The 23,933-nt window shown below is 42.0% G+C and overlaps 1 protein-coding gene across 3 annotated transcripts in view; it reads right to left on the reverse strand.

Moving 5' to 3' along the window:
• Positions 1-3,894, reverse strand: part of Znf592 (zinc finger protein 592) — a 51,180-nt gene extending 47,286 nt beyond the window's left edge. Inside the window, exons 1-2 of one of the 3 annotated variants that reach the window (XM_077800230.1) lie at positions 3,820-3,884; positions 3,297-3,452 (exon numbers count right to left, since the gene is read on the reverse strand). The gene's annotated coding sequence lies outside the window, so the exon portion shown is untranslated. Of the gene's footprint in view, positions 1-3,296; positions 3,453-3,819 lie in introns of all 3 variants that reach the window. The other 2 variants (XM_026388243.2, XM_077800231.1) reach the window with 2 other exon arrangements.
• Positions 3,895-23,933: the final 20,039 nt, after the last annotated feature.

The raw sequence follows: 23,933 nt of genomic DNA on the forward strand, positions 1-23,933 counted from the left end.
TCACTCATTCTATCCATTAATAATGACTGCTGACTACATCGAATAGTACGTAAGGAATGATTATGTTCGGAGAAAGGATTGGTTTTTAAGCAGTCTGAGAGAAACAAACAAATTGAGGAGTGAGAGTTTGTTAGTGTCCCAGCCCTGGCCAGAAAAGGGGGGAGGGGTGGAATGGCCAAAGGACAGAAACATCTGTCATTCAGCAGTTTCATTTCTCATGGTCAGTTAATATCCTAAGTTTATTCATCAGTCTCTTCCAAGTTTGGTGAGTGAGTCAGTCTCCCTGGACCCAATCAACTGAGTACCCTACAAAACTAAATTTGTAGTCTACAAAGTTGAGAACCAGATCTATAGCACAGTGATCCCACAGATAAAAATTTGCCTTATGATGACACCTATAACGACTTTGTAACTACAACACCCCTCACAGAATGAATTTGATGTACCTAATACTTTCCAGTACTCCCCATGGTCCAAAATCCTTGATCTGCTTTTCACAACCCCTAGTCAGCCTTCCAGCCTCATTCCCAGACAACAGGACCTCTCATTGCTCTGCATTTTCATATTTATGCCTCTCTCTGCCTAGAATGTCCTTTGCTCAATCTTATTGGCCTGCAAAACTCCTATCTTGCTCCAAAGCCCATTTCAAAAGTCACCTTCTCCCTGAAGCCTTCCTGACTTCACCAGGTATTTTGTTCTTACTTTTCCCAACAGCTCTTTAACCACAACTGTAATAGAGAATTTAAATATATACTGTAGCACTTTCTTTATTTGACTTCTCCTGGATTCTGGGCTCCTGGAAAGAAGGAAGTCACTTTGTATCCACAACTTCTAGTACAGTGTCAAAGCATGAAATAAGAGATCAATGTTGAATGATTGATCATATTGGAACACAGCATTAAGTTATCAAGAAAAGTGGAGAGAAAAAGATAGTTACACAAAATTCAGGAACTGAATTATCTATATATTTAATCTTATCCAAAATGACCACAACATGACTAGGAAGCAGCATGGATATTTTATTTATTTTTAGCCTGGACATTTTAAAAATTTAAATAATAGCAACTGACATTTAAACTAAGAGCTAAACTATCTACAGGGCTTCATTTGGTCTGCACAACGATCTTATAAGGTAGGGACTTTTATTTGCATTTAAGATGAGGAAACTGAGGGACAGATAGATTAAATAACTGAAGATCTTTTGGTTAGTAAGTAGCAGAAATAAAATACAAACTTCAATGGTCAGGCTCCAGAACCACCAGTAGGTTCTGGAATCAGAGATACATGGGTTTGAATTTAAGACTGTAACAAATGTGACTTTGGATAAATCATCTATCCCCTTTGGGCTTGTTTCCTTGTAAAATAGGTATGATAACCTTTCTCCTAGAGAACAGAGAGGATTAAATTAAATATGATTGCATATACAAAAATCATTAAAATCGGTTCTCCCACCTAGCAGGCACTCCATAACACCAATTCAGTTTTCCCTTCCCTTTCTGAAAGCTGGGTAAAGCCCACTCACAAAGGAAAAGGATCTCCCAGGGACTGCTTAAGACTTTTTCAAACAGATCAGGTAGTTAGGACACTCAGCATAGAAACCACCCTGGCGTTACCGGCTTATCTCAAAGTACATTCCCTGCATGGGGCCAGAGACCTTTTAAAATGTAAATGTTCCTAATTACACTAGAGACACAATCCAAACTAAAGAGGGAAAGCATTTCCCTCAGGCCTGGTCGCTGTGACCCGCCATACCTCTCTGCAGAAATTTATCTCCCCTCTCCCCTCACCCCACTCCCTTTCCTCCTCCAGACCCACAGGCCTCTTTCACTTCCTCCAACTTGCCAACCTCTACTGTTCCACACATGGTTAACTCTTAACCCTCTCAGGTTCTGGCCTAAATGTCACTTCCTCAGGGAAACCTTCCCCAAAGCCCCCCACTCAAATCAATCTCTTTTACTTCCTTCTCCCCAGTTTGAAATTATTAGTTTACCACTTTCTTCAAAGTTTTATTCCAAAGACACCTTCTGGGGCTGGGATGTAATTCAACAGTGAAGCAGGAGGCCCTGGCTTGATAACAACAACCAAAAAAAAAAAAAACCCAGGCCACTTAAGTGTAAATTCAACCCCCACCACCCCTGATACCTCAGATTCTCTTTCCCTGTTTTCCTCTTTAGCGGTTAGCACTTTTTAACATGATATTTGTATTACATATTTTATTGTCTACCCCCCCCACACACACACACTAGCATGAAAACTCAAGGGCAGTTATTTTGCTTGCTTTATTCACTGCATCTACAACAATGTTTTGCACACATTTGTTGACAAATATTTGTTGCTGAATGAATTTTCTTTGTTACTAATTATTGAACTAGGCTAAGAGCTCCAAAACTAAAAGGTGGTGTCTTTCTGGTTTACCTCAATACCCCCCAACACCCAGCTCAGTCATGGGCATGTAATAAGTGCTCAATAAAAATTTACAGTCAGGCATGGTAGTGCCTGCCTGTAGGCCCAGCTACTTGGGAAGATGAGGTAAGAGGATCACTTGAACTCAGGGGCTGGAGGTCAGCCTGGGCACACAATGAGAACCCATCTCAAAAAAAAAAAAAATTCTTTTTTTTAACTAAATGAATCAGTCATGATCACTGGAAGAATTGGAAAACGGTCAAAATATCCCAGTAGCTTGACATTTCTTCCTCTCCTTCACTGTGTAATTTACCTGTGAGTTTTAGGAAATAGATCCCTGAAATCCCATGGGGTACCAACCAGGCCAAGCACCTATGTGTCCACATCCTGTGTGCTTAGCCACACTGTACACTTGACAGAAGTGCCCTACAGGCCCTACATGAACAGAGGACTGAAAGCAAGTGGGAAAACCCTGGGGTAAAAATCATTCTACCCGCCTCCCACCCCAAATCCAGGATAGTCCTGGATGCTTTAAAAAAAAAAAAAAAAAGCCTCCCTGGGTGGGCCTGCGGATTTATTCCAATCCAGCACTTTTAATGTCACCTCCGGCCTACTGGGGGGAAAAAAGTTAAAAATCCCTGAACAGCTCTAATAATCCTGCGATTCTCAAGAGCAGGCACACCTAAAGTCATAGGGACCCCTCCCCCTCACAAACGCTGATCCAAGGCCAGGAGGCCATCTGCCCAGCAGACGCTCCCCTGTCCTCCCTCGGGTCACACTGAGCCTTCCCCCAACCCCCAGGTTGGCAAGAAGAGTCCCTGCAGAGAGACAATTTCTACTCTAATCAACAGGACCGTTCTCCCCAGAGGACCCTAACTCTGGAGCAGGAATACCTGTCTGCTCCGGGAGAACCTTCTCCGGGTCAGAACTTGGGCGGAGGGGAGGGGAGGGGAGGCGGAGGGGCGCGAAGAGGGTCGATCCTCGAAGTGCCTGCCCCATGACGGCGCCAGCTCTTCGGGTGGCAGGGACAGTCGGGCTGACAGGGAGTCCTGGCGGGGCAAAGTGGCACCGTTATCCCCGCCCGGGCGGGGGGCCGCGGGCTGTCTCCTAGGGCGGCCGCCCGTCCCGCGCAGGGAGGACAGCGGCGCGCCCGGCCCGCCCGGAGCGGCGATCACCGCGGCGGAAGGGGCCGGTAGCCGCGGCCGGGGGCTGGGTTGGGTGGCGGCCGGGCCCACCAGGCGACCGTCCAGGCAGTGGCTGCCGCCTCGGGCGGCGGGCAGGGTCCGCAGGCTGCAGGGCCCGGCCGGGCGCGGGCGCAGGCTCGGTCCCGGTGCCGCTCGACCCTAGCCTGCGCTGAGGCGACCCGGAGGCGGCCCCGGCGCAGTCCCGCCCGGCCCGGGCCCGGGGGGCGCTTACCTGGCGGCGGCGGCGGCGGCAGCGGCTGCAGGCCCGGGGCTCAGCCGCGCGCGTCCCCAGCGCCGGCTGCGGGCGCCACAACATGGCGACGGCGGCGGCGGGCGGGGCCGCGGCTCCGGGGGCGGAGCGGGGGCGGGCGCCGGCGGCAGGGCCCGGCCGGGCGCGGGCGGGGCGCGGGCGGAAGGGACTCGGACCTGGGCACCGGCCAGGGCGGTGCGGCCGAAGGGCTGCCCGGCGCGGGCCGGCCTCCGCCTCCCGCCTGAGGCGGGTGCGCGGCGGGGCCGGCGGCGGCGGCGGGCGGGGCGGGGCCGGCGCCGCGCAGGGCTACGAGGGACCCCGCGGCCCCCACCGGATCCCCCCCGCCGGGCCCGCTGGACTCCCCGGTCAGGGCCTGCGGCCGCTCCCTGCAACCTAAGTCTCCAGTCCTCTGGCGTGCCTGGGGCAGGGGCCTTCAGTGGGGTGGTAGCCGCCCACTAGAGGGACCAAACCTGCCCACTCGACTGTTTCGCCTTGGAGGACCGCGAGCGCCTCAGGAGCCAGGACGGCGTCCTCTTCTTTTAGATCTGACGTGTACTGGGGCCTAGTAAAAGCTGTTAAGTGAAAGGAAGCAGGGGTGGCGTGGGCCTGGCACTCAGGTGCTCACTAAACATCTGGCCATTGCTGGATATAAAGACATGCACGTAGTCTTGGAGGCGCTGGGCGCTCTGACACGTTGCCTCTGGGGTGACCGAGGAACGCTCGGTCAGCGGAGCTGGGGCACTGGCATCGGGTGCCTCTCACTGTAGACTGGGAGGCTCTCAAGGGTTTTACCAGGGAAGCTATGATTGCCCAAGTGAAAACTCGGAGAGGCGGGCAGGACCTTCCAAGAACCCGACATACCTGGAAATGGGTCTGCACCATTAAAACAGCAAGAAAGTTAGGGTGTGGGAATGCACGTAGGAGGCTCTGGAGACGCGGTGAGAACCAACTAACCACGGAGAAATTCCTTTTGAAGAACCCGGAAAGACAGGACACCGCAAGAGACTGGAAATGACACTCAACCAGGCTTGCTGTGCACCAGGCCCTGAGCCCAGTTGAGCCTTGGGTAAGGAGTAAGAAGAATGTTGGTAATGAAGGCAGTAAAGGGTGAGGAGTCTTTCCAGAAGTTTGACAGGGAGAGATAATAAAAGTCGGCTTATGGACGGGCGCTGTGATGCACTCCTGTAATCCCAGCGGCTCAGGAGGCTGAGGCAGGAGGATCGCAAGTCCTAAACCAGCTTTGGCAAAAGCGAGCCACAAAGCAACTCAGTGAGACCCTGTCTCTAAGTAAAATACAAATAATAGGGCTGGGGATGTGGCTCAGTGCCCCTGAGTTCAATCTCTGGTACCCCATCCCCGCAAAAAAAAAAAAAAAAAAAAAAAAAAAAAAACCCACAAAACAAATAAACAAGTAGGATTATAATTCAAAGGCTTAGTAAAAATAAAAAAGGGATTTTTTTTTTTAGTTTAAAAGTGAAGAAAAAATTGTCCAATTTGAGATATCTTAAATAAAGGAGCTGAGAGGGGAGACCGAATAATTAATAGTGCAAGTTTCCAAAAAAGGAAAAGGAGATGGGGAGAGGAAGAAGTCAGAGGGAAACTCTTCTACAAGTTCTAAAGAATGCATGAAGATAGAAGCATTTTTGGAGACAGGGTCGAGTTAACTTGCACTGGCTAATAGCTTCAAATTTGTAATCCTCCTGCCTCAACCTCCCAAGCAGGTAGGATTACAGGTGTAGGTCAATAGAAATATTTTGAAGCGGAGAGGTATGCATGTTTCCGGTAAATTCGCTGTCCTTTAAAACTTAAGAACAATTGATTCAAATCCCTACACCACTTATCATGGGAAACTCCACATATTTGCCAGTATCTCCAGAGATTCCTGGTAAACGCGTATTTATTTTTTTCTTTTTATTTATTTATTTATTTATTTAGTTAGTTAGTTAGTTGTTGTCAGTGGACCTTTATTTATTTATATGTGGTGCTGAGAATCACACCCAGTGCCTCACACTTGCTAAGCAAGTGCTCTACCACTGAACCACAACCCCAGCACCTGTACTTCTTGTAATTATCTCTGGTCCCATTTTTTTTTCTTTTTTCCAGTACTGGGAATTGAATCCAGGAACACTTTGTCACTACCCTTTTAATTTTTCACTTTGAAACAAGGGCTCCCTAAGCTGCTGAGGATAGCCTCAAACGGTGACCCTCCTGCATCAACCTTCTAAATAGTTAAAATTACAGGTTTTTGCCACCACTTTGAGTTGAGATTTGGCCTGAGCCCAAATTTCTTGTTTATAAATTTTGTATTGTGCTCTTTAAGGAAATTTGACACCATACACTGGATATCACCCATATATTTCTCCCAACATTGTGTACATTCATGTAAACAAAATGGCAATGTTATGACTGTTAAATTAGTTTATGTGTAGCCATTAAAAATCATGTTGAAGAAAAAGACTAGTGACATAAGAAATACTTGTAATTAAAATACACTGTAAGGAAATATAATATGTATCATGAATAGATTAAAAATGGGACTTTTATATTTTCTCTGACTTCTGTATTTTCTTACTTTTACAGTGCATTTATATTTCTCTTAGACATAGAGAAAATAATTTTTAAAATATTTTTAGTTATAGATGAATGCAATATCTTTATTTTGCTTATTAATTTTTTTATGTGATGCTGAGGATCGAACCCAGTGCCTCACATGTGCGAGGCAGGCACTCTGCCACTGAGCCCCAGCCCCAGCCCTAGAAGATAATTTTTTAAACTATGCTTTTAAAGTATTTTAGGAGGAATTTTTAAAAGATATTCATTAATTTGGAAAGGAAAATATATTAGGATTCAAGAAAAGGAAATTGAAAGTGGAATCTGTAATGTGTGGGTGGGACTTTAGCAAGCAGAGATAGATGAGGTCAGGAGACTATCCCAGGCAGAAGGAACAATGCAATCAAAAACCCAGAGTAGGGGTTAGGGCTGTGATTCAGCAGTGGCACACTTGCCTGGCATGTGTAAGACACTGACTTGGATTCTCAGCACCTCATATAAATAAATAAAATAAAGGGGGAAAAACCCAAGAGTAGGAAATTGATGGGGTGCTTAGGGAACACCAAGAGGTCTGTTTGGCTGGAATACAGGATTAGTGTGAGGGAGATCAGTCTGGAAAGTTCAAATAGGGTCCTGAATGCCAAGGTGAATCCTTTGGACTTTGTGGGTCAAGAGGACCAATGGGATTAGGCAGATAAGTTTTTTTTTTTTTTCCAGTTATGGGGATCAAACCCAAGGCCTTGCACATACAAAGCAAGCTCTCTAGTGCTGATCTACATCCCTAGCCCACAGATGATAAATCTTGAGGTAGATTTTTCTATAATCTCTTACTTAGTGAGGTGGTAGGTCTTTCGCCCTTCAGTCCTAATATTTGAACATGTGATTGACTCTGAACAATGAGGTAGGGACAACAGTCATTGCATTCCAGCTATTTATAGAGTGAGATTGAGCCTTACATCTCTGGTTATTACTATAATTTTTATTCACTAGATGATGGCAGAGTTTTGGAGAGAGAGTTAATTAGCAAAGCGAGTAAAGGAAGAAGAAACCAGGGGTTTAAAAACTTTTTAATTGTGATCCTCCATAAGAAATGCACATCTACATCTCAACCCAGGATATACACATGTGTACACACATAAAAACACTTCTAAAGCAAAAGTTTCATGAAGTATCACCCTTATTTTACACAATATATGATGATATTTTAAGTTTTATTTCCTTTTAAGTGTTGATCAGTACTGATCTCATTGACTCTATTATCCTCTACCACATTACAACAAGACTTAAAGAAATTGAAAAGAAGCTAGACTATCCCCTGCTATTTTCCAGTTCTAACTTTGAATAATCTTATAGCCTACGACCTTAAGCTTGCCATGTTTACATGTCCCAGAAATCAACAGGGCAGACAAGATCCTCACAAGAAGATGTGGGGGAGGTGATAGAAGGGTTGGCAAGAACCATGTTTGGGTTCCTTCCTCTTCATTTCTCAGTAAATATTTCCTATTATCAGTATTTCTTAGAGGCTGTAAATATTTTGTCCAACTTAAGATACAGATTGAAACCTCAAACAAGGCAAACTATTGCATGCAGACTAGAGACAATTTTTCATTTAAATGAAAAAAATCATGGACTTAAAAGAAAAATGTATCTCAATTGTGACTATTATTTGTGACAATACATGGAATCTGTTTTATTCAACACTTTTGGAGAATTATAGGAACAGTAAGTATCATCCCCTCCTCATAAGTTTGGATGTAATGAACTGGGCACAGTTGTGCATCCTTGGCAAAAATCTGTCTCAAAAAGGGTCTGGGGGGGCTAGGGATGTGGCTCAAGCGGTAGCGCGCTCGCCTGGCATTCGTGCGGCCCGGGTTCGATCCTCAGCACCACATACCAACAAAGATGTTGTGTCCGCCGAGAAAAAAAAAAAAAAAAAAAAAGGGGCTGGGGTTACGGCTCAATGGTAGCCATTTGGCCATTTGCCTGGCATGTGTGAGGTGCTGGGTTGGATTCTCAGCACCTCATATAAATAAGTTAAATAAAGGTCTATCAACAGCTAAAAAAAAAAAAAAAAAAAAAAAGAAAAGACTGGGGATGTGATTAGTGGTAAAGCACCAATGGGTTCAGTCCCCAGTAGACATCAATCAACCCCCCAAAAGGCCATACATACAACACCCAGTCTTTAATTTTCACTTGAAAACTATAAGGAACACCCATTTAGCTTTTTTTTTTTTTTTTTTTGGTACTGAGCTCTTCCCCAGCTCTTTTTATTTTTCATTGAGACAGGGTCTCACTAAGTTACTGAAGCTGTCCTTGAACTTGTGATCCTCCTGTCTCAGCTTCCTGAGTCACTGGAATTGCAGGCATGCACCACTGGGCCTGGCCCATTTAACACTCTTTAGATGTGGGCTAACCCTTTTCTGATTATGGTTCCTGAACCATATTTCTTTTCTTTTGTGAGGGTGGGGGTGGGGAGAGGTTGGGTTTTGGTTGTTTGTTTTTAAATTTTTTATTATTTTTAGTTATACATGACAGTAGGAAGTATTTTGACATCATACATACATGGGATATAACTTCCCATTTTTGTGGTTGTACATGGTGTGGACTTACACTGGTCATGTATTCATATAAGAACATAGGAAAGTTACGTCCAATTCATTCTACTGTCTTTTTTTTTAATTAATTAATTTTTTTTTTATTGTTAGTCGTTCTCTACTGTCTTTCTTATTCCCATCTCCACCTCCCTTCCCTTCATTTCCATTTGTCTAGTCCAGTGAACTTCTATTCTTCCCTCCTCCCCACTTACTGTGAGTTAGTATCCACAAATCAGAGAGAACATTTGGCCTTTGGTTTTTTGGGACTGGCTTATTCCACTTGGCATGACAGTCTCCAGTTCCATCTATTTACTGGCAAATGCCATAATTTCATTCTTGTTTATGGCTGAATAATAATTCATTGTCTGTACATACCACATTTTCTTTATCCATTCTTGAACCATCTATAAATTATATTCATGATGCATTTTCTATGATTTCCAATTTGTTTCTTTAAAATTGAAGAGCTGGGTGCCACATCAGGAGGTTAAGGCAAGAGGATCACAAGTTCAAAGCCATCCTCAGCAATATAGTGAGGCCCTAAGCAACTTAGCGAGACCTGACTCAAAATAACAAAAAATGAAAAGGGGAAGCTAAGGATGTGGCTCAGAGGTTGAGTGCCCCTGGGTTCAATCCTTGGTACCAATAAAATAAAATATATGAAGAGTTAAAACCTCTTACAAAGCAATATAAACAGTAGTTCCTTCTTTTTAGAAAAAAAAAATCCTATTTTGTTGAGGTCTGTGGTGGTGGCCAGGATGGTGCCATACTGGCCTTTAAGAAGCATAATTCGAAGAAGAAAGGGAAACTGATATGTAAACAAGATAAGGAGGCTAGATGAATGAAAGAGGAATGTTGGAGAGCAAATCACTTACTTTTTCTCTATCCCATTCCCTAAAAAATCACTATCCCTCCAGTCACTTAGCTAAAAGTAGCTTTAATATGTTTGTTTGTTTTCAAGGTGTCAGGGAACAAACCCATGGTTTTCCTCTTATTTCCTCAGGCAAGTACTCTACCACGGAGTGATACCCTGAACCCCAAAATGGCTCTAATTTTATTTATTCAGTACTGGAAATTGAACCTAGGGGTGATTTACCACTGAGCTACATCCCCGGTCCTTTTTATTTTTATTTTGAGACAGGGTCTCATGAAGTTGCTGAGGGTCTTGTTAAATTGCTGAGGCTGCCCTCCAATTTAGGATACTCCTGCCTCAGCCTCCCAAGTATCTGGGATTATAGACATGTGCCATCACACCCAACTACATAATGGTTTAAATGATTTAGGGTTTGTATGACTATCAAAGAAGTTCAAATCATAAGATTACCTAATAAATTAGCAAAATATACTGTGAATAAGTATTTTCCACTGCTAATGAGATGTTGCAACTGGTACATTCAGAGCAAGCTGTGGCTGTGTAAATTAGTGTAATCCTAGGGGCTGGGGATGTGGCTCAAGCGGTAGCGCGCTCGCCACATACCAACAAAGATGTTGTGTCCGCTGAAAACTAAAAAATAAATATTGAAAATTCTCTTTAAAAAAAAATTAGTGTAATCCTTTAGAAAAGCCATTTGACAGTACTCTAAAGAGCCTAAATAGAGAAGTGACTCTCTTTTGACTCATCAGTACCACTCCTAGAAACTTTTTTCTTGAGAAGTAATCCTCCCCCAAAGAGAGTAGCCCCACCACAACAGTATTTGTTATAATCTTATTTGTGATAGTAAAAATTTGGAAACATAATAAATGATTAAGTAACTAATACTATGCAACATTGTTTAACTTGACATTTAACTTGACACAGAGAAGGAGGTAACTTGGAAAACATTTGATTACATATTAAATGAAAAAAAAAGATACAGTTCACTAAAGTGTACTAAGAACCATGGAACTATACTTTTTTTTTGGGGGGGGGGTACCAGGAATTGAACCCAGGGGAGTGCTTAACCACTAAGCTACATCCTCAGCTGCTGGAGGCCATCTATGAGCTGAGTGTGAACTGGGCAATGTTGGAACTATTAGGCAGAGAAGCTGCTCTTTTGGGAACAACTGGGCGGAACCCCCCAGTTGGAGAATGTCCAAATCATGCTGGCACCCTGACCTAGCTCATAGCTTCAAGTTCAAACACAGCCCCAGAGATGAGAGTAACCCACCAAGAACAAAATAACCTGTTTACTGAAGGACCCCTGCCACATCAAGAAGCAAGCACCGAAAAAAAGACTCCTCCTACACTGAAGCCTTGTACCTACCAGTTCCCTTTGATCTGCATCACTATAAATAAAGCAAGTTCTGGCTGTTTCTTTATTAGAAGCCAGACCCCTTGGGTGGGCTCAACTGGTCCTGCCCCTGCTTTCAAAATATTCTTCCCTTTTGTCTTTATTTCTGATATAATACTTTATTTCTGATATATTACTTTCATAGCTTTTATTTCACAGCAAGCCCATCCCTTTGACTAGTACCCATTCCCTCACCCACATGGGACGTGAGCAAGACTCAGCCCTTTTTATATTTTGTTTAGAAACAAGGTCTCACTAAGTTGATGAGGCTGGCTTTGAACTCACCACCCTCCTGCCGCAGCCTCCCAAACTGCTGGGATTACAGGCATGCACCACCACACCCAGCAAGAACCATGGAACTACAGACTTTTGAAGGATAAATTTTGTGGCTCATAGCTCAATTTTTCTTAAAAAGATACAATTGTGGGGCTGTGGTTGTGGCTCAGTAGTAGAGTGCTTGCCTTGCACACATGAGGCACTAGATTCCATCCTCAGCACCACATAAAGTAAACAAATAAGAAAAATAAAGGTATTGTGCCCATGTTCAACTCCAGTGCCACTGGGATTACAGGCATTTTTAATGTGTAACTTAACATTTAAAAAGCAACAATGTACAAAGATGTGGGCAGGGTTGAGGGAAAACAGAATGGAAAGTGAAGGACACACAACACTACCTCTTAATTTTTCTCTCAACTCTCCTGCAGTACTACCACTAGTAGGGCCCAAACAGGAAGCCTAAAGGCAAGTGAGCCCAAATGACACTGCTCTTTAAGACCAGCCTGTGGAGTTAAAGAGCAGAGTATAGGGAGGTGGAGAGTAGGATCAGGAGAGGCAAAGGCAGAATAGCTGGCAGGTTTGGGGGATTTTTCCATTTTCCCCCTCCTTTCTGTAGTACTGGAGATTGAACCCAGGACCTAACATACACTAGGCAAATAGTCTACCATTGAGCTATATCTTCAGCCCAGAACATGCAGCAGGTGGGCTTGGGGATGTAGCTCAAAGGTAGAGTACTTGCCCAGTATATGTGAGGCTCTGGGTTCAATCCCTGTTTAAAAGGAGAGAAGAGGCTAGGGTATAACTCAGTGGTAAAGTGCCTTCCTAGCATGTATGAGGCCCTGGGGGGGGGGAACAAGAAGAAGGGAAAGAGAATATTCGGCAGGTATATGATCAACTAATAATGTGAAAACTGGGGCCAGCAAGACCCTGTGTGAAAATTAAAAATGCAGGGAGAGGGCTGGGATATGGCTCAATGGTTAAGCTACAAGTGGCTGGACACAAGAACTGTCTTAAGTGGCCAAGGACTTCCAGGAAGCCTGGAAAAAAGCTCTGGTAGCTATAAGGCGGGTAGGAGAGGTAGAAAGGGAAGTAAATTATTTACTCATGCTGAAACAAGGATAAGAACCAGAAGTTGGACCATTTTATTGTTTCACTATAATATTGAGCTGGAGCCAGGCAAGGTGGCATATGCCTGTAATCCCAGTGACTCTTAAGGCTGATGCAGGAGGATCACAAGTTCAAAACCAGTATTAACAACTTGGTGAGATCCTATCTCAAAATTTAAAAAAGGACAGGGATGTAGCTCGTGACAAAGCACCCCTGTAATCAATCCTAAAAACTCCTCAACCCCCCCCCCAAAAAAAAGAAAGAAAAGAATAATAGTAACACTGAATTGGAGTCTGAGCTGGGGAGGAGTTAATCAGAGACATGTGTGAGTTAAATTGGATTGGAGCATTAAAAATTCTTCCCCTATAGGATATTAGCTTATATATTTCTTTTAACCTTTGTTTATTTGTTTATTTATTTTTATGTGGTGCTTAGGACAGAACCCAGGGCCTCACACGCACTAGGCAAGCTCTCTACTGCTGAGCCACAACCCCAGCCTCTATATATTTCTTTTTCCTAGCAACACTTTATGCATTCAACAATAATATAGGTAGCAAATAATAATTATTTGCTACCTATACTGTGCCAGGAACCACTAGGCCCTAGGGAATTAGGAGGAAACAAAGTTAACCTTGCTGTATGGAGTTTCATCCTGGTAGGGGTGTGCAAACAATAGATAAGTAAATATGTTAAATCAATAGGCATAAATAACCCTGAACTCATGCACTCTTCAAGAACTCCTGGATTCGTGGGCTATTTGAAGAGTGAAATGAAGAAGCTGCAGCATGTGCTTACTAATTCAGGCATACTTATTGAGCTCCTGCAGGCAAGGAGCTGTACTGAGTGACACCATCCAGTATGAGGCATGAGGTGAAGGGTTGTGTAGGGTTGCAGGATAGTCAAAGGCAAACTCTGAGCCCAACTCTCTGGCTTCAAAACCCTGCCAGGTGACCTTGGCTAATTTACTCAAGCCATCTGTACATCACAGGTGCTTTATAGGGGCAGTACTCTCACCTACTTCATGGGCTATTGTGAGGATTAAATGAATCATCTATAAAGCACTTAGAATTCAGGGCATGCAGTGGAACCCTGGCAGAGCCTTCAGGCAGAAACCAGAGTGGAATGCAAGAAGAGAAAGTGTAGAGAGTCTGGGCTTGATTTCCAGAACTCTGACTGAAATAAAGGACAGAGGCAACTAGTGGGGAAAGTAAGAATTTAAAAAAAGGAAGAATTTAAAATACTGACAAGGGGGATGTAGCAGAGCAGAAGTCACTGAAGACACATCACTGATGATCTGCCCAAATGGCAGGAGGGGAGAGATCTGAGTAAAAGGTGGAGGCCCAGCTTGAAGACACTTCCCTTGTGAGATGGAGGGGAGGAGTCCAGAGTGGGTGCAGGTGCTGACTCTCATGTAACCACAGGCAAGTGAGAAGGAATGTTACCAGTGGGGGAGGGGGAAAGTTTGTGAAACACCATTTCCAAGAGGGGAGAGGGAAAGATGAGAGCACCAGAGATTGATTCAGAACAGTGAACTGATAGGGACACTGATCTGCCTAGTTGGGTAAGTTCTGGTGGTTATGGGAGATATAAGTGGAGAAAAATTATTCCCCAAAGGGGCAGTGAGTGTCGAATGTCATCATAATGAAGCTAGGAAGAATAGAGCTGAATAAGGGATTGCTGAATTTGCCAACTGTGTGGCAACAGACTGAAGTAGAATCTTTTTTTTTTTCTTTAAAATCAGTCCTGGGGATTGAACACAGGGCCTCACAAGTGCTTTACCGCTGAGCCACATCTCCAGCCCCTGAAGTAGAATCTTGAGGACCACTATAATGTTAAAGCAAATGATACATGGCAGAGAAGAATGGAGAAAAAGAAAGGTGAGGCTATAAGCCACATGCCATCCAAGAACACAAGAACTGTCTAAGTAGCCAAGGACTTCCTAACTAACTCTGAAATGAAAAGGAAAAATAAGACATTAACTAGAGAGAATTCCAGAGTCAAGTGAGGAATATTTTTCTTTCTAAAGGTCAAGAAAGCTATACTTATTTTTTCTTCTTCCCTTAAGACAAAACTAGGAATTGTAGATACTGGCAAGAAAGGGAATAAATGGGGGCTGACGTTGTGGCTCAGCGGTAGAGCACTCGCCTAGCACATGCGAGGTCCTGGGTTCGATCCCCAGCATCACATAAAAATTAATTTATTTTTTAAAAAAGGAATAAATGGGGCCTGATAGTCTGTTGGGATATGATACCAGCATAATATGGTAGTAAACAACTCCTCTGAACCAGTATTTTCTTCCTTTCTCTTTGGTGCTAGTAATTAAACCCAGGAGCACTTTACCACTAAGCTACATCCCCTAATTCATTCATTCATTCTCTCTCTCTCTCTCTCTCTCTCTCTCTCTCTCTCTCTCTCTCTCTCTCTCTTTCTATTTGAGACATGGTCTCACTATGTTACTGAGGTTGGCCTCAAACCTGTGATCCACTGACTTCAGCCTCCCAAGTCTCTGGGATTATAGGCATGTATCATTTACTGTGCGCATCTATTATTTTAAATAAGATTTATTTTATCCCCAATTTTCAGAGGGAGAAACTGAGACTCAGAGAAGTTAAATCACTTGCCCAGGATCACTTACCCTGATTGTAAATGGAAAAGTCAGGATTTGAACCCAGGACATATGACTCAAAAGCACCAATGTGTACCTACTCCTATGCCAGAGACAAGCAGAAAAGTTGGGGGAAGGGATACTTCTTTCAGAACTGAGGAAGGAAGAATTAGAAGAGGCTCATATACTTATGATTTATGCTTATTTTTTGTTTGGAATTATTTTCCTTCCCTCTTGCATATATAAACACGTGGACCTTTAAAACTGGCATGATTGAGAAAGTCTCATTTTTATGTAGAAGTAAATTCAGGCCAAAGAATCTGGCTTAGTTTTTCTGTAGTCAGAGAATGAGTTAGACATGGCCAAGAAAGTTCCTGCTGAAGACTCAGGACAATTGTGTGGCCCATTCATTCACCCAACCCTCTATCCAAATGAATGCCTTATGGGAGAATTAATTCTCTTTTAATTCAAAAGAATGTAGGGGAAAACAGATTGTACATATCTGCAAGTTGTTTGTGGCAATTATAAGGATTTTGAGATGTATTTGTCATCTATCAGTATTTTCTGGTGGAAGTCTTCAAAATATTTGCTTAGGAGCTGGGGATATAGCTTAGCAATAGAGCATATGCTTGACATGTGTGAGGCCCTGGATTTGTTTCCCCAAGCACCAAAAAATTTATATATATATATTTTTTTTCACACACACACATATATAATGTATACATATAAAATGTATAATGCATGCATACATGTGTATGCATATATTATATATACATTACATGTGATACATTTTCTATACATATATGAATATGCACATATATGTGTGTACATACATTATATATACACATATATAATATACATATATGTGTATATTATATGGGTGAGGCCCTGGGTTTGATTGCCCAGCACCAAAAATGTTACATATATACATATATACATATGTATAATATACATACATGTGTATATATAATGTATACATGTATATACAATGTATATATGTAATGTATGATATATACACATATAATATATGCATATATAGATATATGTGTATGTATATATAATTTTTTGGTGCTTGGGAATCAAACCCAAGGCCTCACCTATGCCAAGCAAATGCTCTACTGCTGAGCTACATCCCCAGCCCCTATATATATATATATATATATATATATATATATATATATATATATTATTATTATCATATATTATTATATATTAATATATTACATGTGTGTGTCTAAAGAACAGACCCATGTATTTTTGTCAAACTCCCACATGGAATGAATGCAGAAAATTCCAAAACAGGGGCCAGGGATGTAGCTTAGAGGTAGATCAGTGCTAGAGCATTTGTCTAGTATGTTTGTGACTCTGGGTTCCATCCCCAGCACCATGCACATGCACATACACACACACACACACACAAAAAAAAAAATTCCACCAAACCAAACCATAAAGCAAAAGAACTGTGTAATGTCCATAGTCAGGTCATAGGCACAGGCTAGAGACAGAGACATGAAAATTGGGAGCTCTGGTGAGCAAACTGTGCAAACAGGACCCAAGGTCCAGGACATGATGAGCAGATCCTGTCCCCACACATATGACTCAGCCCCAGAGGTCACACCAAATGTAGATGAGAAAATGCCAGGATTCAAGGGCTTTTTAGTAGATCAATAAATGATTGAAAAGCCAATCTAAGTGGGTTGGGGATGTGGCTCAAGCGGTAGCACACTCGCCTGGCATGCGTGCTGCCGGGTTGGATCCTCAGCACCACATACAAACAAAGATGTTGTGTCCACCGAAAACTAAAAAATAAATATTAAAATTCTCTCTCTATTTCTCTCTCTCTCTCTCCCCCCCAAAAAAAGCCAATCTAAGTGAAAAAGAAATAACCATCTGATACAGCTTGTAAATTAGCCCCATGTGCCCAGTTCACTCACTTCTCAGAAGAATTCTATTCCTTATATAGAAATATAATACTTTGGGGCTGGGGATGTGGCTTAAGCGGTAGCGCGCTTGCCTGGCATGCGTGCGGCCCAGGTTCGATCCTCAGCACCACATACAAACAAAGATGTTGTGTCCGTCCAAAACTAAAAAATAATACTTTATATAGAAATATAATACTATATGTGAATGTGGTATTGAATATTTTGTGTATAATTATAAGGCACAAATTATAAATAAATAAATAAGAGATGAGTAGAGTAGATGAAAGGGATAGTGAGGGAGGTTCAGAGAAAAGAGAAGCCCTAGGGATTTAAATGAAACAGATTATGTTATGTGCACATATGACTAACTCACAATGAACCCCATTATTATGTATATTTATGATGCACTAGTAAAAACACAAAAACAAAACCAAAAAAAAGAAAAGAAAAGGAAATACGAATAAGCCAGGTGCTGTGGGGTACACAGCTATAATCCCAGGGATTTGGGGGGCTGAGGCAGGAAGATCACAAGTTTGAGACCAGTCTGGAAAAGCCCTATACAATTTCTTTTCTTGTTTTTGTTTGTTTGTTTGTTTGTTTTCCCCCTTCTCCTCCTTATTCTCCTGGCCCTACACAATTGAACAAGAGTCTGTCTCAAATTTATATATATATGAACTAGGATGTGTTTCAGAAGCAAAGCACACACCTGGGTTCAATCCTTGGTACCAAAATAAAAAAGAAAGAATTTTTTAAAAAAAAGGAAGAAAGAAAGAAAAAGAAATATGATGGGAGCCACATATACAATTTTAAAATGTAAAAAGGAAAAAGTGAAATTAATTTTAATAACATACTTTAGCTCAACATATTAAAATAATTGTCATCCTACTTGTAATCAATATAATGAATGGTTTCCATTTCTTCATGCTGTCTTCAAGATCTTGATATATTTATCACACACAGCATATCTCAGTGTGAACTAGCCTCATTTCAAGTGCTCCCAGGTCACATATGACTAGAGGCTTTTGTGTCCGACAGTATGCAGAAAACCATACTTGATCTTAGAGTATTTTGCTGTTGTTTTTCCATATCTCTTCTTTCCTCTTTTCTACCTTTTTAAAAATTTTATGATTTAAAAAAAATTGGGGTGAACATGGGGCATGGCTTAATGATAAAGTGCTTATCTCTCAATTGTGGGGCCTTGCCTGGGTTTGAATCCCAGCACCAAAAAAAAAAAAAAAATGGTCCCATGGATCTGTCCCTAGCTTCAACAGTGTTTGGACTGCACAGACCCAGAGACTCCCTTTCTTCTAGCTTCCAATTGCCTTCCAATCTGATCTCCATTTGCAACCTCCAGGACCATCTTTTTGCCCATCACCTGCTTTCAAGACCAGCCAACTCCGTTTTTTTGTGGTTAGCTCCTTATTGCCCACCAACCATGATCTCCCAGATTCAGAATTATTCCACTGATGTGGAGGCTGTTATCAACCACCTGGTCAATTTGCGTCTGTGCAGCCAGGCATGGGGACACATGCCTGTAATCCCAGTGGCTAGGGAGGCTAAGGCAGGAGGATCACAAGTTCAAAGCCAACCTCAGCAATTTAGCATGGCACTAAGCAATTCAGTGAGATCCTGTCTATAATAAAATATTTAAAAGGGCTGGAGATGTGGCTCGGTGGGTACCTCCAGGTTCAATTCACAGTACCAAAAAAAAAAAAAAAAAGGAATCTGTACACCTCCTACACTCACCCCTTCCTCTGAGCTACTATTTAAACCATGGTGCTGTGTACCACTTCCTCAAGTTGGCAGAGGAGAAGGGCAAAGTCTCCTGAAGATGTTAAAACAAAGTAGGGGCCTGTTTCCAGGACTTGCAGAAACCTCAAGATGAGTGAGGCAACACCTAGGCAGATTTTTAACCACTGTGGAGCCCTTCCCAAGCCTTGGACCAAATGAAAATAAAGCTTTTTCCAGGAAAAACAAATTAGTTTTTTTTTTTTTTTTTGATAGTGTCTTGCTATATTGCCCAGACTAACCCTGAATTCCCGGGCTCAAGTGATCCTCCTGCCACAGTAACCCTAGTAGCACAGGATCAAAGCAGGGCCTTGAACATTCAAGGCAACTGCTTTAGCACTCAGCTACACCCACTGCCATCTTCCTTTCAACAGGTTGAATTGGGTAGGACTGATTTTGGTATGACTGATTTTTTTAAGAAAGTGGGAAAACATTCTCATACTAAGAGTCTCTAGTTTGAATTTTTACTTATTCATTTATTTTAATTTTCAAGCCACTGGGTATTGAACCCAAGGTGCTTTACCACTGAGCCCTTTTAGCTTTTGTTTTCAGATAGGATCTTGCTGAGGCTGACCTTGAATTTACAATCTTTCCTGCCTCAGCCTCCTGGGTCACTTGGATTATAGGTGTACACCCAGCTCAGCTTTAGTTTGAAACTTTAAATGTTACAGAAAGCCCTCTCAGTTAATTTTCTTTCTATCCCTGAGAGATGGCTTTTTGTTTTGTTTTGTTTTTCTGTTTTTAAAACTTCTGGGTATACAGACTCTTTAAAAAATTTTTTGATATATATTTTTAGATTGTTAATGGATCTTTATTTCATTCATTTATTTATATGCAGTGCTGAGAATGGAACCCAGTGCCCCACACATGCCAGGCAAGCACTCTTTCACTAAGCCACAACTGCTCTACTATGGGGCAACATTCCCCAGCCCCTAACCCCACGTTTTCCTTTTCTTTTCCTTTCCTTTCCTTTCCTTCCCTTCCCTTCCCTTCCCTTCCCTTTCTTTCCTTTCCTTTCCTTTCCCCTCCCCTCCCTCCCCCCTCTCCCTCCCTCTCTTTCTTTTCTTTTCTTTCTTTCTTTCTTTCTTTCTTTCTTTCTTTCTTTCTTTTTTCTTTTCTTTTCTTTTCTTTTCTTTTCTTTTCTTTTCTTTTCTTTTCTTTTCTTTTCTTTTCTTTTCTTTTCTTTTCTTTTCTTCTTTTCTTTTACCAGAGATTGAACTCAGGGGCACTCAACCATTGACCCACATCATGAGCCATATTTAGTATTTTTATTTACAGAAAAGTTCTCATCTAATTGCTTAGTGCCTCACCACTGCTGAAGCTGGCTTAAACTCGAAATCCTCCTGTCACAGCCTCCTGAGCCACTGGGATTACAGGCCTGAGCCACCATGTCCGGCCCCATATTTTCTCTTAACAGTTAATAAACATCAACTATGGGTCAGAGATTCTGCCTAGAGCTAGCTGAACAGACATACTACCTGGTTTACAAGTCTACCATTTAGCAGAAAAAAACATAAATACTTTCAATAAAATGGGATAAATATTGATAGAGGGAAGATGAGGAGCAAAGTGGCTACCTAGAAGAATAATTTAATCCATTTTGGTAGATGAGAGATGGCTGGGGTGGGTGGAGGGAATGATATCTAAATTGGAACCTGAAGATTGAGTAAAAGATGCCTAAGAAAAGGGAGAAGGGAGGGCTGGAGAATGCCAGAAATAGCAGCTTTACGAAAGACTGAACTTACCATTATGTACAACTATAATGCACCAATAAAAAACATGGAAAAAAAAATATATATACACATATACACACAGAGAGAGATATATACTTTTAAAAGAAATCTAAAGTGTGATCTGCTCAAGACTGTGTAGCCAGAATTGGAACTCAAATTTAAGTTGCTTAAAATCTATATTTTCTACTGTTTCTGAATATTCTATTTGTGAAATTTAATTTTAAAAAGAAAGAAAGAAAGGCCCAGAAGCCGAGCACAGTGGTACATGCCTATAATTCCAGCAACTTTGAAGGCTAAAGCAGGAGGATTGCCAGTTCTAGTTCAGCCTCAGCAATTTAGCAAGACCCTGTCTCAAAATTAAAAAAATAAAAAGATCTAGGAGTGTAGCTCAGTGGTAGAGTCCCCCTGGATGGATTCAATCCCCAGTATATGTGTGTGTATGTGTGTGTGTGTGTGTGTGTGTGTGTGTGTGTGTGTGTGTATGTATATGTATGTATGTATATGTATGTGTGTGTATATATATATATATTATATATATATATATATATACTTTTATATATATATAAAAGTAAGAAAAGGAGAAAGGAAAGACCAAGATGGCTTAGGGGGAACTGAAAAGAGTTCAATGTGTTTGGGACCTACAGGGTGAATGGTGAGGCTGGTATTGTGCATTATTCTCTGGGCAGTCTAGTTAATGGTGGGAGTAGGGAGGCAGGATGTTGACAAATCTGGAATAGACAGGCCCAATACAGGAAGTACTCCATCCCAAAAATATTCCTTCACCAGTTCAGTTCAAGTTCACCAGTTGCAGAGTTAAATGTATTAATAAATTTTTCTTTAGAAAAGCATGGATCTCTGATATAGCAATTATTCTCTTTTCAGATTATATCAGGCCTTAAACCTTTATTTTAGATTCAGAAAATTGAACATGATTAAAGTTTCATATCATAAAAGACATATAAAAATGCATATAAAATATAAGAATGGAACTGAGCATGCCTATAATTCCAGATTGCTCCAGAGGCTGAGGCAGGAGGATCCCAAGTTTGAGGCCAGCCTGGGCAACTTAATGAGACTGTATCAAAATAAAGTAATATTTTAAAAGAACTGGGGATGTAGCTCAATGGTAGAGTTCCTGCCTAGCACATGCAAGGCCCTTAGTTTAATCCCCAGTATTGCAAAGACCAAAGAGGAGAAAGAGGAGGAAGAACCTAGACATTATAATCACTGCTTACAGATGAAGACACTGAGATATAGGTAGATAAAATAACTTGTATAGAATCACACATTTGTAAGATTTAGAGCAGCTTGACTCCAGAGTTCACTTCATTAACACCTATGCCTTTCCAGGGCCTGTAGATGATTGGATATGTCTGGAGTATAGGGTAAAGAGTTGGCAAGGAACATCAGAGATAAATAACGCCAATGAAGGATAAAGGAGGCAGGAGTCAAATGCCAAAGTTTCAGCATGAACACAATTATTAGGTAAATAATTTTTATTACTAAATCCATATATAAGTGATTACTAATCTTTGAATGTTGTTGCATTAAAAGAACATTACAGCCGGATGCAGTAGCACACACCTGTAATGCCAGCAGCTCAGGAGGCTGAGACAGGAGGATTACAAGTTCAAAGCTAGCCTCAGCTACTTAGCAAGGCCCCAAGCAACTTAGCAAGGCCCCAGCCACTTAGTGAAAACCTGACTCTAAATAAAATATTTTTACAAAGGAGCTTGGGATTTGGCTCAGTGGTTAAGCCTCCTGGGTTCAATCCCTGGAAAAGAGAAAACAACAACAACAACAACAGAACATTACAGCTATGCAAGGTGGCACATGCCTGTTACCCAAGTGACTCCAGAAGCTGAGGCATGAGGAGTACAAGTTCGAGGCCAGCCTGTGCAACTTAGCAAGACCTTGTCTCAAAGTAAGAAAAAAATAAAAGAACTGGGGATGTAGTTCTATGGTAATTCCTCCCTGGGTTAAATCCCCAGTACCAAAAAATAAGTTAGTTAATTAATCCCCAGTTGGAGAAGAGAGGCTGAAGTGATGTGGTGATGTGGTTCCCAGTCTTGGCCCTCTACCTGCAGGCATTCCTCATTCACAAGACTCTCTTCTAAGACCTTACAAAACCAAAGCCCCTTTCTTCTTTTAGCCAAAGCAGTATTACCAAGCAGGAAACTGTGGTGTCAATGTGTCCCCCTCACTTTCTCTCTCCACCATCACATATATACACATACCAATCCAGAAACCTGGTGCTTCCTTCTCTCAGCTGCTCTTGCAGCTGTTTGGGACTTTTTTTTAAAGAGAGCTTTCCAGGGAGACTTGAGTGACTTTAGTAATCTCTCTTCACAGAAGGTTCCTTTGATTTGGGAGACTAAACTTTTTCTCCAATACCCCATACTGTACAGAGGTGCTGCATCTTTTTATATCATAATATCTGATTCCATAACCCTGAGTCAGTAAGCAGAAAGATGCATCTTGGCAGCCCCTGGCCTGACCTCCAGGGGATGAAATGGATGGACCCTCCCAGTAAACTCAGATTGTTTCAGGAAGAGCCATGTCTCCCGTGTGGTCTATGCACCAGCTTACTGTGATATGCCTGGGCCACTTCCTTTCTTGGGATGGTTATAGGGAAACTTTCCCCTTTTACCCACCACTTCCTTCATTTAAAAGGTCAAGCAGCAGCCAGTGATATAATATTTTCTTTCTTTCTTTGCTTCCTTCCTTTCTGTGCTCGGAATTGAACCCAGGGCCTTACATGTGTTGGGCAAGAGGTCTACCATTGAGCTACATCCAGTTTATTTATTCTTTTATTGGCAATTGAACCCAGGGCCTCAGGCACACTGAGCACATGATCTACCATTGAACTAAATCCCAACTCCTACAATTACAGTTATTTGGTGCGGGGAAATGGGGGGCGGGGAGCAGATACCAGAGATTGAACTCAACCACCGAGTCACATCCCCAGCCCTATTTTGTATGTTATTAGAGACAGGGTCTCACTGAGTTGCTTAGAGCCTCCCTTTTGCTGAAGCTGGCTTTGAACTCGTGATCCTCCTGCCTCAGCCTCCTGAGCTGCTGGAATTGCAGGCATATGTCACCAAGCCTAGCTACAGTTATTCTAAATTAGAGTTTTTTTTGTCAAGTCTATTTTCTTTTGCTATTAGACATACTTACATGTAATATTTTGTTTCATCCACAAATTATGTGAATTCTTTGTTATTCCCAATTTATACACCAGAAAACTGAGG

This window comes from Urocitellus parryii, chromosome 6, assembly GCF_045843805.1.
Source record: "Urocitellus parryii isolate mUroPar1 chromosome 6, mUroPar1.hap1, whole genome shotgun sequence".
NCBI classification, from domain to species: domain Eukaryota; kingdom Metazoa; phylum Chordata; class Mammalia; order Rodentia; family Sciuridae; genus Urocitellus; species Urocitellus parryii.